The sequence below is a fragment of the Lathyrus oleraceus genome, chromosome 2, assembly GCF_024323335.1.
Source record: "Lathyrus oleraceus cultivar Zhongwan6 chromosome 2, CAAS_Psat_ZW6_1.0, whole genome shotgun sequence".
In the NCBI taxonomy this organism is placed as follows: domain Eukaryota; kingdom Viridiplantae; phylum Streptophyta; class Magnoliopsida; order Fabales; family Fabaceae; genus Lathyrus; species Lathyrus oleraceus.
In genome coordinates this window covers 131,667,456-131,685,644 of record NC_066580.1, presented here as the reverse complement: position 1 = coordinate 131,685,644, position 18,189 = coordinate 131,667,456, and the positions used below count along the sequence as shown (strand labels likewise).

Sequence of the window (18,189 nt, the reverse complement as noted above, 5' to 3'; positions counted from 1 at the left end):
TTTTAAAACTATTTTCGGACGCGTTTATAAGTTTAGAGTCTGGTTCGTGAGAACCTCTTTTGGTTAAGAAATCCAGGTTATAATACTTTTCAACTTAGTCAAGATACTATATTTCTTAAAAATAGGTTTACTACTCTAACGCAATGCGCGCCTTTTTATAAGTGACAATAAGAGGGTTTTATTAGGGAGTACAACTCGGTTCTGAATACGCGAAAGCGACAGTTCCCATTAAATTAGTTCTTTTCAAAGTAGAAAACATTGCCCATAAGTAGTTCTGTTAGCAAGTACATGGATTATTAATTGATTACGTGAATTACATTCGACCCTGTCTTTATAAATTAATCTTTATTCAACACTTTACTTTCGTTGCACACACCCTAAAAACACTTATTTTGACTGCCTTTGATAAACACCATAACAATAGATAACGATAGATTGACACTTGGTCTCTGTGGATTCGACAATCTTTTATATTACTCTGACGCGTTCGTATACTTGCGAAACACCGCATCAAGTTTTTGGCGTCGTTGCCAGGGACCAATTTCGTCAAATTTCATTTTTCTGTTGTTATATCGTTTAGACTTAGGCTATTTCCCGCCGGTCATTGCGAAGAACTCGCAGCACCAGAAGTTTAAGCTTAGTACACCCTCTGGCGGAACCTGAACGTTACGCTCGCGCACGTTTATTCTTTCATAGAATTAAGAGAGCTATGGCCGAATATCAAAACCAAAGACCTCTTAAGGATTTCGCTCAACCATCTAATGAAGAACCTAGTTCTAGTATAGTAAACCCAACCATCCCATCTAATAATTTTGAACTTAAACCATCCCTATTGCAACTAGTGCAAGAGAGACAATTCGCAGGTCTCGCTACTGAGAACCCAAACCAACATTTAAAAATATTTCTTCAATTAGCAGACACTTTTAAAACCAATGGAGTTTCTCTTGAGGCAATACGTTTAAGATTATTTCCTTTTTCCCTCAGAGATAAAGCCCTATCATGGTTAGATTCCCTTCCACCCAATTCCATTACGACTTGGGATAACCTTAGAAGAGTTTTTCTTGCTAGATATTTTCCCCCGAGTAAGACCGTCGTTCTTCGAAACCATATAACTAGATTTACCCAAAACCAAGGAGAATTGCTGTTCGAAGCTTGGGAGAGATATAAAGAGTTGTTACGAGCATGCCCACATCATGGTTTAGAAAATTGGTTAATCATTCAAACCTTCTATAATGGACTTCACTATAACACCAAGATGACCATCGACGTTGCCGCAGGCGGTGCTCTGATGAACAAACCTTATCCTGAAGCTAGTGCCCTCATTGAAGATATGGTTCAAAACCATCAATCATGGGGAGTCGAACGAGCGACAGTTGAGAAGAAGGAAGCCCAAGGAGGAGTGCATGAACTAAGCTCTATAGACATGATGCAAGCTAAAATGGACGCATTAGCCCTTAAGGTCGAGCATATGTGCATAAACCCGAATACTGTAGCCGCAGTTTCGTCAGATTGTGAGATATGTGGGACCAAAGGACACCAATCGGCAGAATGCAGTCTATTAAACGAAACCCACTCTGAGCAAGTGAACTACACCCAAGGGAACCCATATTCGAATGCCTATAACCCTGGATGGAGGAATCACCCGAACTTCTCCTATAAAAACAATAACCCTATCCAAAATAATGCACCTCCGAGACCTAGTTATCAAGCCCCTAGATCAAATCAACCTATGGAACCTGTGCCACCAAAGCCGATCCTTGAGAAAATTATGGAAAATTTTATCACCCCTCAAACCCAACAAAACAAGGAGTTCATGAACCAAAACATTCATGTTAACGAATGGATTACCCAGTTAGGAACCAAGGTTGACCAACTAGTTACTCATACCAAGATGCTTGAAACCAAGATCTCTCAGGTAGCTTTAAACCAAGCCCCTCAAACCACACCTGGAGGACAATTCCCTGGACAACCTCAACAAAATCCGAGAGGACAAGCCAATGCCATTACCCTACGAAGTGGGGACGCTTATGATGAGCCACCAAACCCTAGATTGAGTGAACCCGAAACTTCTAAGGAATGTACCAAACCCACAAACGAAATAAAGGAACCAGAGGAATCTGAAAACCAGGAAGGTCGAGAAAAAGGAGAAGAACCTAAAGATAAAACTTACGTACCACCCCCGCCATATAAACCACCTATACCATATCCGCAAAGACTCAAACAAACCCAGATCAATAAACAGTATCAAAACTTTATTAAAGTTATAGAAAAACTTCATTTAGAAATCCCTTTCACAGAAGTCTACACCCAAATACCTTCTTATGCAAAGTTTCTCAAAGACATCCTTACCAACAAACGTAGACTTGACGATCCGAAGCCTTTGGAATGTAATGCTATTTCCGAGGACAAATTAGCAAAGAAAGATAAAGATCCTGGAAATTTCTCCATTCCTTGCCTTTTGGGTAATCATGTCATCGAAAAAGCTTTTCTAGACTTAGGAGCTAGTGTGAGCCTAATGCCTTTAGCAGTTTGTGAGAGGTTAAACTTAGGAGAATTACAATCCACTAAGATGTCACTTCAGTTAGCCGATAGATCTGTTAAATATCCGATAGGCATTTTAGAAGATGTTCCTGTTAGGATAGGTCAGTTATTTATCCCTACTGATTTTGTTGTCATGGACATCAAAGAGGACAATGATATACCAATCCTTCTAGGTAGACCATTCTTATCGACTGCAGGAGCTATAATAGATGTCAAGAAAGGAAAGTTGACATTTGAGGTAGGTGACGAGAAAATAGAATTTATACTTTTGAAATTTCTTATGGCACCTGTGATGGGAGACTCGTGTTATGTCTTATATATCATTGATGAATGTGTTAGAGAATTAGAACAAGAAGAAATTATAAAAACAATGAAGTTACCATCAACTCTCATAAGGGAAGATGATGACTTTAAGAAACCCTACATCGATGATAACCTTTACGAATGTTTATCCCTTACTCCAGATCCTATGCCATGCCCTAAGAAACTAACCTTAGAACTTAAGGAACTGCCTAAAAACCTGAGATATGAGTTCCTCGATGAAAAGATGAACCGTCCAGTTATAGTTAGTGCTACCTTGAGCCAAGAGGAAACGAACCAACTTTTAGACGTCTTACAAAGATATCCCTCATCCTTAGGATATAATATCTCTGACCTGAAAGGTATAAGCCCATCCGTATGCATGCATCGGATTTCGCTCGAAGAAGATTCAAAACCCTCCAGAGAACATCAGAGAAGAATAAACCCTATAATGAGTGATGTTGTTAAAAAGGAAGTTCTTAAGTTACTTGAGGCAGGTATAATCTATCAGATCTCGGATAGTAAGTGGGTGAGCCATGTGCATGTAGTACCTAAAAATGGAGGCATCACAGTCATGCAAAACGATAAAGGCGAACATGTAGCAAAACGCTTAGAAGGAGGATGGCGGATGTGTATAGATTATAGAAAATTAAATAAAGCAACTAGGAAGGATCATTTCCCTTTACCATTTATAGACCAGATGTTGGAGCGTTTAGCTAGACACTCTTACTTATGTTATCTAGATGGATACTCTGGATTCTTCCAAATACCTATCCACCCCGAAGATCAAGAAAAAACTACCTTTACATGCCCTTATGGAACTTTTGCCTACAGACGAATGCCATTCGGCCTCTGTAATGCCCCAGCTACTTTCCAACGCTACATGATGTCAATCTTTGCAGATTACCTAGATGGTATCATGGAAGTGTTTATGGATGATTTCTCGGTTTGCGGATTTGATTTCCACAATTGTCTTGCTAACCTTGAGAAAATCCTGGAGAGATGCGTGGAGGTGAACCTCGTGCTAAACTGGGAAAAGTGTCATTTCATGGTGACCAAAGGAATAGTTTTAGGACATATAGTTTTCGAAAAAGGTATAGAGGTAGATAAAGCTAAAATAGAAGTTATAGAAAACCTAAAACCCTCAAAAACCATCAGAGAAGTCCGAATCTTTCTTGGACACGCTGGATTCTACCGGCGTTTTATTAAGGACTTCTCCAAAATAACTAAACCTTTAACTGGACTTTTAATGAAAGATTCCGAATTCATTTTCTATGAAAAATGTAATGACGCATTTAATCTTTTAAAGCATGCATTAATCTCTGCACCTATTATGAAACCGCCCGATTGGTCGGAACCTTTTGAGATAATGTGCGATGCTAGTGATTATGCAGTTGGAGCCGTTCTAGGACAAAGTAAAGATAAAAAATTACATGCCATTTATTATGCTAGTAGAACCCTAGATGCTGCCCAACTTAACTACGCAACAACTGAAAAAGAATTACTCGCTGTAGTTTTTGCTATAGACAAATTTAGATCTTATCTAGTAGGAGCAAAAATTATAGTTTACACCAATCATGCTGCCATTCGTTACCTATTAAGTAAAAAAGATGCCAAGCCCAGGTTACTCCGATGGATTCTATTACTACAAGAGTTTGATTTAGACATAAGAGATAAAAAAGGCACTGAAAATGTAGTAGCCGATCACCTTTCTAGGCTAGAACATCTAAAACCTGAACTAGTACCCATAAATGATGATTTCGCCTATGATAGACTGATAGCTATAGTAGAAACCATTGAAGATAATAACCTAGATCCTTATGAGAACCCCCAAAATTCCTTAGCAATAAGTAACGTACCCTGGTATGCAGACTTCGTTAATTACCTAGCTGCTGATATAGTACCCCCTGATCTTGACTACCACCGCAAAAAGAAATTCTTCCACGATGTGAGAAACTTCTATTGGGACGAACCGCTCCTTTTCAAAAGGGGTAAAGATGGCATTTTTCGCCGTTGCGTTCCAGAAGAAGAGGTAAATAATATTATCGAGCATTGTCATTCTGCACCTTATGGTGGAGATGCGAGCACCTCTAAGACATACGCCAAGATTCTTCAAGCTGGCCTATTCTGGCCTACCATGTGGCTTGATGTCTATGCTTGCATTGTCAAATGTGATAGATGCCAACGCACTGGAAACATTTTAAGGCGTGATGAAATGCCTCTAAGAAACATTCAGGAAGTAGAACTCTTTGACGTATGGGGTATAGATTTCATGGGACCTTTCCCACCATCCTTAGGAAACAGGTATATCTTAGTAGTTGTAGACTATGTGTCTAAGTGGATTGAAGCTATAGCTGCACCCACAAACGACACTAGGGTAGTGATTAAACTATTTAAAAACTATATATTCCCTAGATTTGGAACACCACGTTTAGTCATAAGCGATGGAGGATCACATTTTATATCGAGAATATTTGACAAACTTTTATGAAAATATGGAGTTAGGCATAGAGTAGCAACACCATACCATCCACAAACTAGTGGCCAAGTAGAATTATCTAATAGGGAGATAAAACAAATCCTAGAGAAAACTGTTTCTATTTCTAGGAGAGACTGGTCTTAGAAGCTTCAAGAAGCATTATGGGCCTATAGAACCGCTTCCAAAACCCCTATAGGAACTACTCCTTATCAACTAGTTTATGGAAAATCCTGTCACTTACCGTTCGAATTAGAGCATAAGGCCTATTGGGCCATTAAAACTTTGAATTTAGACTACCTAGCCGCTGGAGAAAAGCGTACCCTAGACATTCATAAATTAGAGGAACTTAGGCAATCTGCCTACGAGAACGCAAAAATATATAAAAAGATGACAAAAGCCTATCACGACAAAAGAATAGTAAAGAAAAACTTCAATATAGGCGATCATGTTCTCCTTTTCAACTCTAGGTTACGACTCTTCCATGGAAAGCTACGTTCAAGATGGACTGGCCCATTCGAAGTATCCAAGATTCTGAGATCCGGAGTCGTAGAAATCAAGAACGAAACCTGTAGTCCATTCATTGTAAATGGACAAAGACTGAAGCTCTACGAAGGATTCCAGCATACTACTCAAGCCACACCCTGATTGATCCACCAATTCCTACTACTACAGGTGTATAAATTCTAATCGTCAAGCTAATGACGTTAAACAAGCGCTGCGTGGGAGGCAACCCATGGTTTTTCTTTCATTTTACTTTTTCGCATTTATTTAATTTAATTTTTATTTTATTTTATCATATTTTGCATTGAGACTAAAATTTGAATGGTTTGTATTTTCAGGATCACTTTCTTAACTTTTACAGGATGCAGGATTTCGATAATATGCATGTGGCCTATGGAGATAACGCTCAGAGAGAGCGCTACATCGCTCTGTATCAGCGCCCTATGGCACCCACACATTATCCTGATCAGCACTGTATGGAGGCACTGGGTATCGAGCCGAGTATCCGATTCCTTAGCCACCAGCTTCACTGGGATGAGTTTGCTGATGACTTGAGTAACACCTACAGGAACCGGACACTGGAGTTCCTGAGTTCATTCGACTATGACCAATACTCTAGACCAGAAGGGTATGCTTCTTTCAGGCTCTTTGGAGTTGAGTACTCCTTCAGCCAGAAAGAGTTCGGCGACCTATTGGGTTTCCAGACCACTCCTGATGCTATCCCGGAAACACCTATGGGATATTTTCTGGGTAAGGAGGTGGAGAAGTTTTGGAGTGATATATCGTGTGGCGGAAGCCAAGACCCATCTACGCAGCTATCTCATGTTATACATAACCCCACCTTCAAATACTTTTAGATGATATTAGCATATTCCTTCCTGGGAAGACCGGATGCAGAGACATTACTGAGTGAAGACGAGATCTTCCTATTATTTGGTGCATCCCAGTCTCGCCCAGTAGCATGTGGGAACTTTTTATTATACAGTCTCAGCGGTATCTCCAGATCTACCGAAGGAGTCATCCATGTTGGAGGAATCATCACGCAGATTGCTGTCGCTTTAGGTCTGTCTTGCAAGCTGTTACATCTTCGGACCTACTGTGGGTACACTACCATGGACATTGACTTCTGTTTGACCAGAGGGTTGATCAGGAGAGCCTCTTTCCACCCATGTCAGTTCCGATTGCTAGTCGATAACGAGGTTATTCATTATTTCACATTGCCAGATCCTATGATGACCAGTGTACATGATCCAGCAAATTGGAGTTATGCTCTGGAGGGCCAGGGAGAGACCGTCGAGGAGCCAAGATCACCACCCATTGCTGAATACACGCCTACACCACCATCTTCTAGGATCACTATTTTCTCTAATAATCTTTCATTGCAGACCCCCGACATCCGCACTCAAATTGTTGAGTGTCGTAAAGAGATCGCAAAGCTTAGACAGGAGGTGGCTGACCTCACTTTATAGATGGGAGTGTCTGATCTCACCCATGCTACAGAAGCCGACTGTCTATATCAGGAGATCGTAGAGCTCAGGCAGGAAGTAGCCACACTCCGTGGATCCACTCAGGAAGATGACATCCCCACTATATGATCTCACCATTCCATCTTATTTTATCTTTCTTTTATTTTATTTTTCTCGTATTTACATAACCCATCTTATATTATCGCATTTGGAATATTATATAAACTACATCTATACATCGATATTTCTACTTTTATCTATATATGTCTTATGTTTGTTTTATTTGCATTTTAATTTTTTAGTTATTTATTTATTAGTCTAATATTTAATTTTTGTTTTTGTTTCATTTTTATTTTTACTTTTATAAAATAATGCAAACCAAGGATGCTAGGAAAATCACAAAACAAATGCTATCCGGACCCCTCAAAGCCAAAAGACAAGAGAAGCCCAAGCCAAAGGACCAAAATTTGGCCCAGCCAGATTTTGCCTTGTGGCGCCGATGGATCAGAGAGACCGTCGTCGTACCCGATCCTGTCGTCCACCTCAGGATGGCGAGGGCACTAGTGGTCAGCAATAGGTTGTCAGGTAACTTTTCCCTTATCTTATTTCGAAACATTGGGGACAATGTTCGATTTAAGTGTGGGAGGAGACTCTATCGTCTTTTCTTTATTACCTTTGTCGTTTCTTTTCCTTTATCGCTTTTTCTTTGCTGTTTTTAGATAGTTTATTTATAGTTTATTTCCTTTTAGTTGTTTATTTTGCTTTTTAGTATAATGCATGAGTCTGACGAGTCACCAAATATAGTAGATCTTTAGTACAATCCTACCTCCCCATACCTTTATCCCCACAAAAAAAAAATTGCAAAAGAAAATAGTGTTATTCCGAAAGTTTTCAGGTTTTAAAGACATGTTTTGAGTAAGGATGCGGTGACTTGGGAGAACTTTGCGAAACATCAGTATTATTTTAGCACCATAGACTTCGTAAATATAGGAACCACTCCCGAAACCCCATATACCATGGCCCTAATCATCATTTCCGTATAAGTCCTCAGTGGTTTATCTCAGCAGTCAGCTCCGGCCTACGCATCCTCTACGTAGGGGACCGATGCAAATAAGTGAATGATCCAGAAAAACAAAAAAATAAAAGAAAGCAAAAAGGCAACTCCGGTATAGGTGACCCTCACAAAGTCATTTAAACCAAAGAATTGTAAAAATTTGCTACAAAAAGAAAAAGAAAAAGAAAAAGAAAAAGAAAAACTTACCCACTGTTAGTTGGTTCAGAGGTATCTGGCACTGAACTCGTTAGGGCGGATTACGATCCGATCCCCCACAACTACAGTTGGGTCCAATAAAAGGGTTTACACATATTTATGTGCCAGAAACCCCATGCTCAAATCATAATCACTAACAGGCCACTCTACTATGAAGCATGTACGGATAACGGGCTTAATGTGATTGTGCCTGAATGAAAAGGACACAAAAAGAGATGAAGAGGCAGGCCTAGGTATTGTGGGATAATATGGGTTGGTTAATATAGGAATGAAGTTTATGTCCGTATTTGCGGATTAGTGTCATCATGATACCCTTAGTTCACTCTAATACCTATTAATGCATCCCGACTTGAACTTAGAATTTTTACCTGAAGCACTCTGTAACACGGTGGGAGAACTGACTTTAGTTAAATGTTGCGGATAGCAAGAGTCGCCACCGACTTTTATTTTATCCAAAAGGAAAGGACATAAAAGAACAGGAAAGACCTTAAAAAGATTTTGAGTTCGGGGGGTAGGTTATACAAAGGGAAGGCATTAGCACCCTTTATATCCATGGTTATCCATGGGCTCTTAGTTACTTAGCTCACTTTGTTTGTTTGCAAGAGTGTAGTGTGTGATTAGAAAAATTTCTTTAAGTACTTAGTAATGACCCTCGTATGGGTGTATGCAAAGCCTAGTTTAGAAATTGTGAGGTGTAAAAGTAATTTTGAAAAGTGTGAGCAAGTAACAATGAGATACCTACCCTAGATTAAGTCTTTCGTGTTCTCGTATATTCTTTCAATGGTAAGACTGTCCCTATTATTAAGGAATAGGTAGTCATTACCTTGGATGTGTTTAAGGGACGGGCGTAGGGTCATCGTATGGTCAATGAAGGCAACATAAGGGGTGTCTTTAGCAACTCGTAGGGACTATCATCATATTTACCGAAGGGACAAGATCATTATATCGTAGGCAACCTCGTAGGGACTTGATCTTTTAAGTTTATAGGGACTTGATGATTTTTTTCTGTTTGAAGGGACTTTGCTTAAGACACCCCTATTTTCGAGGGACTTGACCATTTAAAGAAGGCAACCAAGAGGAATACCCTAGGAAGTACAGATGGCGATCAAAGATCGACTTACGTGTGTGAGTGTTATTTTTCAGATATTTGTCTTGAATTTAATTTTCTAAGTTCAATTATTTACAGTTAGTTTTTTTGCACTCCCTAAATTACTAACCACGCAATAAATATTTACAAAAATAAAAGCAAGAAAAATAAATTCCTAAACTATTACATGGCTATGGGACAGATACATAATAATCAGGCGAGAAAGAATAAATTTACAACCTATACATTTGTTCCTAATATTATAAATAAAACAAAATTAAAATAAGGAAAATAATGAAGCGAAAATAGAATAGATAAAAGCAAATAATAATAAAATAAAATAAATAAACAATGGTAATAAAGCAATAATAAAATAACAATAATAATAAAGTGATAATAAAAAGGTTAGAATTTTAAAAGAAATTATTTTAGGTTAAACAAGTTAGATTTTTTTTAGAAGTTATTAGAAAAATATGAGTTTAAAATAAATTAGTAATAATAAAAGAATTTAAAATACATTAATGTACAAATTATAAAATAAAAGAGTTATATGAAAAATATTAAGTTAGTTATTTACAAAATAAATAAAGATTATAGAAAATATCAAATTATTAGATTAATAGGTTTATTATTATTATTCAATTAGAAAAATGGTCAATTAGATTTTATTTACAAAATATATAAGGATTTATTATTATAAGTAAGTAATAAAAAAAGTTATTAAAATAGTTAGTATTTATTATTTATTTACAAAAAATATAAAGGTTATAGAAAAATATTAAATAATTAATTTAGTAGGTTTTCACGCCCTACATTACTAAACCACGCAGTTAATATAGGATCAATGGCAGAAATTTAAATGGCAGAAAAATAAATGGCACAAAAATAAAATCCTAATTATTACAACGCTTTGGTGCAGTTACATAATAAAGATGGCGAAAAGTAAAACTGAAAATATTACAAGTTAAAACTTAAAATATTACAAGGGCGAAGCAGTTACAGTGTATGAATAACATAAATATGAGCGAAAATAGGAAATAATAATAAGGTTTGTTAAGGTTTAAGAAAAGGTTTATGGTTTAGAGGAAACAACACGGTTAAAGTTTTAGGTTTGAAATTTAGAGTTTGTGACGAAATTGTCAGGGTTTAAGAAAAATCAGGGTAGTTAGTTATGAAAAAAATGTGCAGATCTAAATATATGTATATAAAAAAAAATATGAATAAAAAAAAAACAACGGCGTTGCTAGCGCAAAATTGCGATCATCGCAACTGGATCGGATAACACAAATGTCACGCCTCATACACGTATATGTGAAAACGGCGTATTGACATGATCGGATCCGAAAACATAATCAAATTATAACATAAAATAGAAATATATATATATTTAACCAAACCGCATGTATCTGGAATACATAACACAGTCACACATATGAACATGTATTTGAAACACAGTAACAAATATATCAACAAAATAGATAAAGTATATATCATATATAAACTATTACCAAACTGTGTGTACGATAGTATAGATCAGCCACTCTCAGTTTCTCTTTTTTGTTCTGTCTTTCGGCCTCTCTCTATCAGTCATGCTAGTAAATATATATAGGAACAAATTAGGTTAATGATAATGGGCCTAAGTTTATTTTGAAACCCAATATTAAATTAAAAACTGAATAAAGTTAAATAATTAAAATAGTTAAAATTAAAATAAAAACTAATTAACCTATTTATTTATTCTAGACCCAATATAAAAATAAATAGACTCAAAAAAAAAAAAAAGTCGGGCACCAAAATGCTCGAAGAAATAAAATGAACACGTCAAAATAATCAGCGCGAAATAAATGACTCAGAAAAATACAGCGTTTGGTCGGATTTTGAAATAAAAATTATGACCGTTTAAACTGCTCAGACTGATCAACATATGACCAAAAATAGTCGTAAAAATATTTTTAGCATGTCAAATTAAACCACGTGAACCGCAGATTAATGTTACCGACATTTGCAAACTTAAACTTGACATTTTTTCGTTGACTAATTTTAGGCACAGTTAAAAAGTTAATTTGACCAGTCTGTTTGTAAATTCCGAGAAATTATTCCGGCTAATATTAAGACAAAAAAAATGTTATGCTATGAAGATGATGCAAATGAATGTGAAACAAAAAATTGGTTAGAGTTAAAAATAGAGGGCAAATTTTGGGGTGCAACAGCTGCCCCTGTTCAATTTTCTGAAACCTGAGGAGTTAGATTGGCCTGTGTGCCATTCGTGACTTGGAAGGTTGAAGGGGATTGAACACAAAAGCCCAAAATTTTGCACTCGCCGGTGCGTAAAGTAACACTGATGACTGGTTGTATATGCTTAAGTGGGCTTGAAGATGCCACTTGGAAGAACTGGAGATGGGCTTATAGATGCCATCCATAATATCAGGAGGTGATAATATCTTGATGTTGATACTGGATATCAGTACTAGGTCTTCGTATAGGCCGTCTCTGAATCGTATCTAAGAACATACTTTTAATTTAAGTGTCAGAACCAAATCTTCGTGGCGATTTCTTTCTGAATTAAGTATCAGCACTAGACCTTCGTATAGATCGTCTCTGAACTGTTTTGAATTGTTGAATAGACCAGTAGAAATAAATCTTCGTGATGATTATCTCTTCTGGAAATATCCTGGATTAGGGAATAGATCTTTGTATAGACCGTTTGCCTAATATCCAAGAACAAAAGAGTGTCAGGATGAAATCTCCTGAAAATATCTTGGACTAGGGAATAGATCTTCGTATAGACCGTTTGCCTACTATCCAAGAACAAAAGAGTATCAGGATTAACTCTCCTGAAAACATCCTGGACTAGGGAATAGATCTTCGTATAGACCGTTTGCCTACTATCCAAGGACACCTTGAGTAATGATTAAGTATCAGCACTAGATCTTCGTATAGATCGTTTCTGACCTGTTGTGAATTGTTGATAGTATTTTATCTGTATATAACCATCCTGCAAGGAAAAGGTTAGTTTATGCAATATGTATGCATGCATGGCATGGTGCATCTAAGTAAATGTATTATGCACTTATGGATATGCCATGGTATGATGTAAATGATGTATGTATGAATCATGCGGCCTGAAGCGTCCGGATATCTTTGTATAACAACTGCTGGCTAGGGAAAATAAATCCCGATTCGTTGCTGAAGAATATGAGGAACTCGTTCCCGTCTTGTTTGATAGTATAGTATTTGTCACTTCCCGTATTCGTTCGTCGTACTTCTATTGAAGGAATAAGTTCCTGAGTATCCCGACTGAGGATAAAAGAGATGGACATAAATTCAAGGGGAGACGTAATTCGAAGCATCTATAAAGATAGATTTGCTCTACTGGGGATTTGTAGTGGGGATGAACCGGCGAAGCTTCGTTGAACTACTACCCTCGTTCGTCCTTAGTAAATACTATTACTGCATTTTATGCATTTCTGGTAAACATCAATCGTATTCAAAAGCATACATACATTCAAACACAACTAATGGACGTTTTCGCTTATGTAAATAGAGAAAAAGTAAATCTGGATTCAAAGATGAAATTTTATTTATATCACAAAGTGACCTATACATAGGCAAGTTTGTACAAGGAGACAGAAATCCTAGTAAGAGGAATTCGTCGTAAATTTTTTATAAAACAAAGAAAACAACTATGTGAAAAATGATCCTATTGAGTTTCAATTCTACTATTGCCATTATCTTCAAATATCTCATCTTCTGCTGTTGAGACAGAAACGATTGGATTGATCTTTATCTGTTTGAACTTGATTTAGGTAGCACCATCAGTTGAAGTTACATGAGTGATCCAAACGAGACATAGTCATACGCTTTAATCCCTAACTTTTGCCTGGATTGCCCTTTCAGGTTTTCAATCCACTGGGATACCCTTTTTTGCCCAAGCCGCCTTTTCAGGTTTTCGACTTGCCGGGTGTACATTTTTTTTTATATATATCCCTAATTTTTGCCCGAACCCTTTTGGTTTGCCGGGATGCCCTTATTTTTTCCTAGGCCAGTCAACCTAGCGGGTCTCTTTTTATGCATAGTATTTTTTAACTATGTCTGCGTTTACAGGCTGTGGAAAGTCTTCACCATCCATAGTAGTAAGCATCATGGCACCTCCTGAGAATACTCTTTTGACCACAAATGGTCCTTCATATGTAGGAGTCCACTTGCCCCTAGGATCACCCTGTGGTAGTATGATACGCTTGATTACCAAGTCACCAGCCTGATATACCTTTGGCTTAACCTTCTTATTGAAAGCTTTGATCATCCGTTTCTGGTACATCTGACCATGACAAACAGCTGCCAACCTCTTCTCATCAATCAAATTTATCTGGTCGAGTCGAGTCTGAATCCATTCATCCTCGTCTAAACCTGCCTCTTTCATGATTCTTAGAGAGGGAATCTAAACTTCCACTGGTAACACGGCTTCCATTCCGTAGACCAAAGAGAAAGGAGTTGCCCCTGTCAAAGTGCGTACTGAAGTGCGATAACCATGAAGAGAAAAGGGTAACATCTCATGCCAGTCTTTGTATGTTACTGTCATCTTTTGTATGATCTTCTTAATATTCTTATTAGTGGCCTCCACGGCGTCATTCATCTTTGGCCGGTACGGAGAAGAGTTATGGTGTTTTATTTTGAACTACGTGCAGAGTTCAGCAATCATCTTGTTGTTCTTCCGGAGAGAGCAGGTTTCTCAGATGTATATTTGATAAGATCCATCTTAGAAATCAATAAAGTGGTATGATTCAACATATACTGTCTTAGTCGGCGAGCAGCCTAAGCCAAAGCATAGCAAGCTTTCTCGAGCTGGGAGTATCTTGTTTCACAGTCGGTACCTTTTGCTAAGGTAGTATATTGCATGCTCTTTTCGACCAGACTCGTCATGTTGCCCCAACACACACCCTATTGAATTTTCTAACACGGTCAAATACATGATTAGAGGTCTTCCTTCAACTGGTGGCATCAGATTTATAGGTTCTTGGAGATACTTCTTGATTTTGTCAAAAGCTTCTTGACATTCATCATTCCATATCATCTCTTGATTTTTCCAGCGAAAACCTTTACATAGTCACGTAACATCCGACTCAATCTTTCTTTGACACTGTTTTCCAAGCCTGCTCCTATTTTGACTTCTTTCTTGTCTACTTTAGTACCAAGATTTACAACCTCAATTGATTCCTCATGCGGCTGTGTAACTTTCTCTTCTTGTTGTAATAACCTAGCAAGCTCTACAGGTACTTCACAATCTTCATCCTTTCCATCTTCAGCTTGATAGATCGGATTCTCGAAATTATAATTGGCAATAGTATAACTGTTATCAACAGGATCCAGAGTGGATGAGGATCTGCATTTTAGTGATGTGGGTGTGTGTAAGAACACATAGCTGATGAAAATAAAATAAAAGAAAAACAAAGAGCCCAATATTTACGAAAACGAAACGTCCATTGATTTTTATTGAATGAAGTATGCAAATGAAATGACATCCCGAAACAAGCATACCATTGTGCCCCGGGTAAGGCACAAGGCTTAAAAGTTTAATTACAAACTTAAATATAACAACACAGTAATAGTATTTACTCCTGACTAAAGGAGATAGGAATAACGTCTTCAGTCTTCCAATTGTTGAGCCCATCACCCACAGTAGGAAAAATCCAGTTATCCAGATTGTAGTCTTCATTATAGTCACCCACAGCATTGATTTGATCTTTTATGTTCCCTGGATTGGTGATACGAACAGCACGAGCACGACGAACAGCCTTCTGGGACTCTGCAGTGAAACCCAAACCAAACTTGTCAGACTTGTAAGGAATGTCGGGAAGCTGACCCCAAATAGTGCAACCACCTTCTTCAACCACAGCTCTAACATCTTTGAGGGAAGCCATTGTAGGAGGTACTCTGGTAACCACAGGAACTCTTTTAACCACAGGAGGAGCTTCAGTAGCGGGAACGACCCAAGGAACTACTTCAAATGTCTGGCAAGGAGTCTCAACATATTCACTTTCCACTTCAACATACTTAAATGTATTCACATGACTGACCATATATTCTTCCTCTCCATAAACAGTTACGATCTTTCCCTTCACTGGATATCTCAACTTCTGATGTAGAGTGGAGGTCACAGCACCTGCCCCGTGGATCCAGGGGCGCCCAAGCAAACAAGAGTACGCAGGACGAATATCCATTACATAGAAGGTAGAATCGAAGACTTGAGAGCCTACTTTGATCGGGAGATCTATTTCTCCATGCACCACTCTTCTTGAACCATCAAAGGCTCTCACCACTATATTACTTGATCTTAACACAGCATCTTCAGGACTGAGCTTGTTCAGAACCTCTTTGGGAAGTACATTCAATGAAGAGCCATTGTCTATCAACACATGAGACAAGGTAGTGCCCCTACATTCAATAGAGATATGCAAAGCTCTGTTATGGTTTCTTTTGGCAGGAGTCAAGTCAGCATCAGAAAAACCTAACCCATTGTCATAAGTCAGATGTGTAACACAATTTTCAAATTGATCCACAGAAATTTCATTTGGTACATTAGCAGTCCTTAAGAATTTGATCAAGGCTTTAGCATGAGCCTCAAGACACAGCAACAAAGACAACATGGAAATTTTGGAGGGAGTATGCCTCAACTGGTCAACAATATCATAATCACTCTTACGAATGATCTTCAGCACTTCTTCCATCTGTTTAGAGAGATTTTCAGCAGTCGGTGCTTCAGTTTGCACAGGTTCAACCACAGGACCTTTGCCTCGAGCATCAGTACTTGGCTCAGAAGTGGAGGTAGTAGTTGGAGGAACTGTATTTTTTGAGGTAGCTGGAGGAGAGAAAATTCTTCCACTTCTGGTGGTCTTACTAGATCCAGCAATATTATCAACATCAAGGTTATCATCAGTAACAGGTGTATCAGTCAAAGGTTCCTGCTTAACACCATGGATATAAACATCAGAACCGTAATTCCAGGGTATAGCTTTATCAGAAGTATGAGGAATAGGGCCAGGAGTGGTAATAATCATGGGAGGCACTCTAACTTCAGCAACAGTCTTCACCAGGCCTTCAGCAGTAATTTTGATAGGACCCTTGGAAGTGATCTTGACAGGGCCTTTGGAGGTAATCTTCACTGGCACTTTATCAACCATATCCACATCTTCAAACTTCTTACCTCGAGTTAGGTGTTCACACATACTTTCCACAGAAGGAGTTCTCTCAAACAATATAGTGTAATTGTCCATGAGGCGTTGAATACCATCTTTCAACTTCCAGCAGCTATCAGGTTTGTAGGCACAATAAAAACAGTCTTCGTTGCAACCTGGAAAGAATCCAGCCTGCACCAGCTTCTTCTTGATAATAAATAAGGGAGTAGTCACATCTGCTACTGAGGAAACATATGAAACTTCCTCAACAGCATTAACAGTCTTCTCATGATTGGGCATGGGAGCAGTAATCACATTTGGAGTCCCAGGAGGGTCAAATTCAATCTCCCCAGCTTCAATCATATCTTGAATCTTATTTTTCAGCACCCAGCAATTGTTGGTGTCATGTCCCGGACAATTAGAATGATAGGCACATCGTGCATTAGGATTGTACCGAGGAGAGGAAGTATTAGGATTTTGAGGAGGGTCCTTCAAAGTAATGAGTTCCCCTTTCAACATGTGTTGCAAGGCTTGGGCCAGTGACATGTTGATCTTGGTGAATTGTCTTCTAGGCTTCTGTTGATTACTCTGTGGTAGCTCTGGTGTTGCAGGAGTAGGATTAGAAATGTGAACTGCTCCTACGGATTGGTGACTTCTGTTACGGCCAGGTTGACCATACACAGCATTAGACTCCTTCTTTCCACTAGGGGGCTTCTTTGCAGTGCTTGATGAAGAGGCACCCACCTGTATCTTACCACTTCTTATACCACTTTCCACACGCTCTCCAGTCATTATCAGCTCAGTGAAACCAGATGATGAGCTTCCAATGAGGTGACTATAGAAAGGACTATTCAGCGTACTCATAAACATATCCACTAGCTCCCTGTCAGTCAGAGGAGGTTGAACTCTGCCAGCCAGGTCTCTCCATTTCTGGGCATACTCCTTGAAATTCTCCTTAGCACCCATTGACATGCTTTGTAGCTGCATGCGAGTAGGTGCTAAATCAGCATTGTATTGGTATTGCCTGTAGAAGGCCTCAGCAAGATCATTCCAACCACGGATATTGACACTCTCCAATTGATAGTACCATTCCAATTGAGCTCCAGACAAGCTCTCTTGGAAGAAATGAATCCATAACTTCTTATCAGCCGTATGTGGTTGAATCCTCCGGACATAGGATCTTAAATGCAGCTTGGGACATAAGACACCATCATACACCACAAAAGCAGGAACCTTGAAACCAATAGGTATAACCACTCCAGATATTAAACTCAGATCTTCAAAATCCAGCCCAGAAGATTTTTGTAACTCCATAGCATTCATTCTATCCACCAGCATCTTGTACTTATCTTCATTAGGATCATGATAATAAT

The 18,189-nt window shown here is 38.3% G+C and overlaps 1 non-coding gene across 1 annotated transcript; it reads right to left on the bottom strand.

Annotated features, from left to right (window-relative positions):
• Positions 1 to 1,093: 1,093 nt before the first annotated feature.
• On the bottom strand, positions 1,094 to 1,200 carry LOC127124031 (small nucleolar RNA R71). Its single transcript, XR_007803675.1, has one exon. It is a non-coding gene; the product is annotated as a small nucleolar RNA R71 (small nucleolar RNA).
• Positions 1,201 to 18,189: the final 16,989 nt, after the last annotated feature.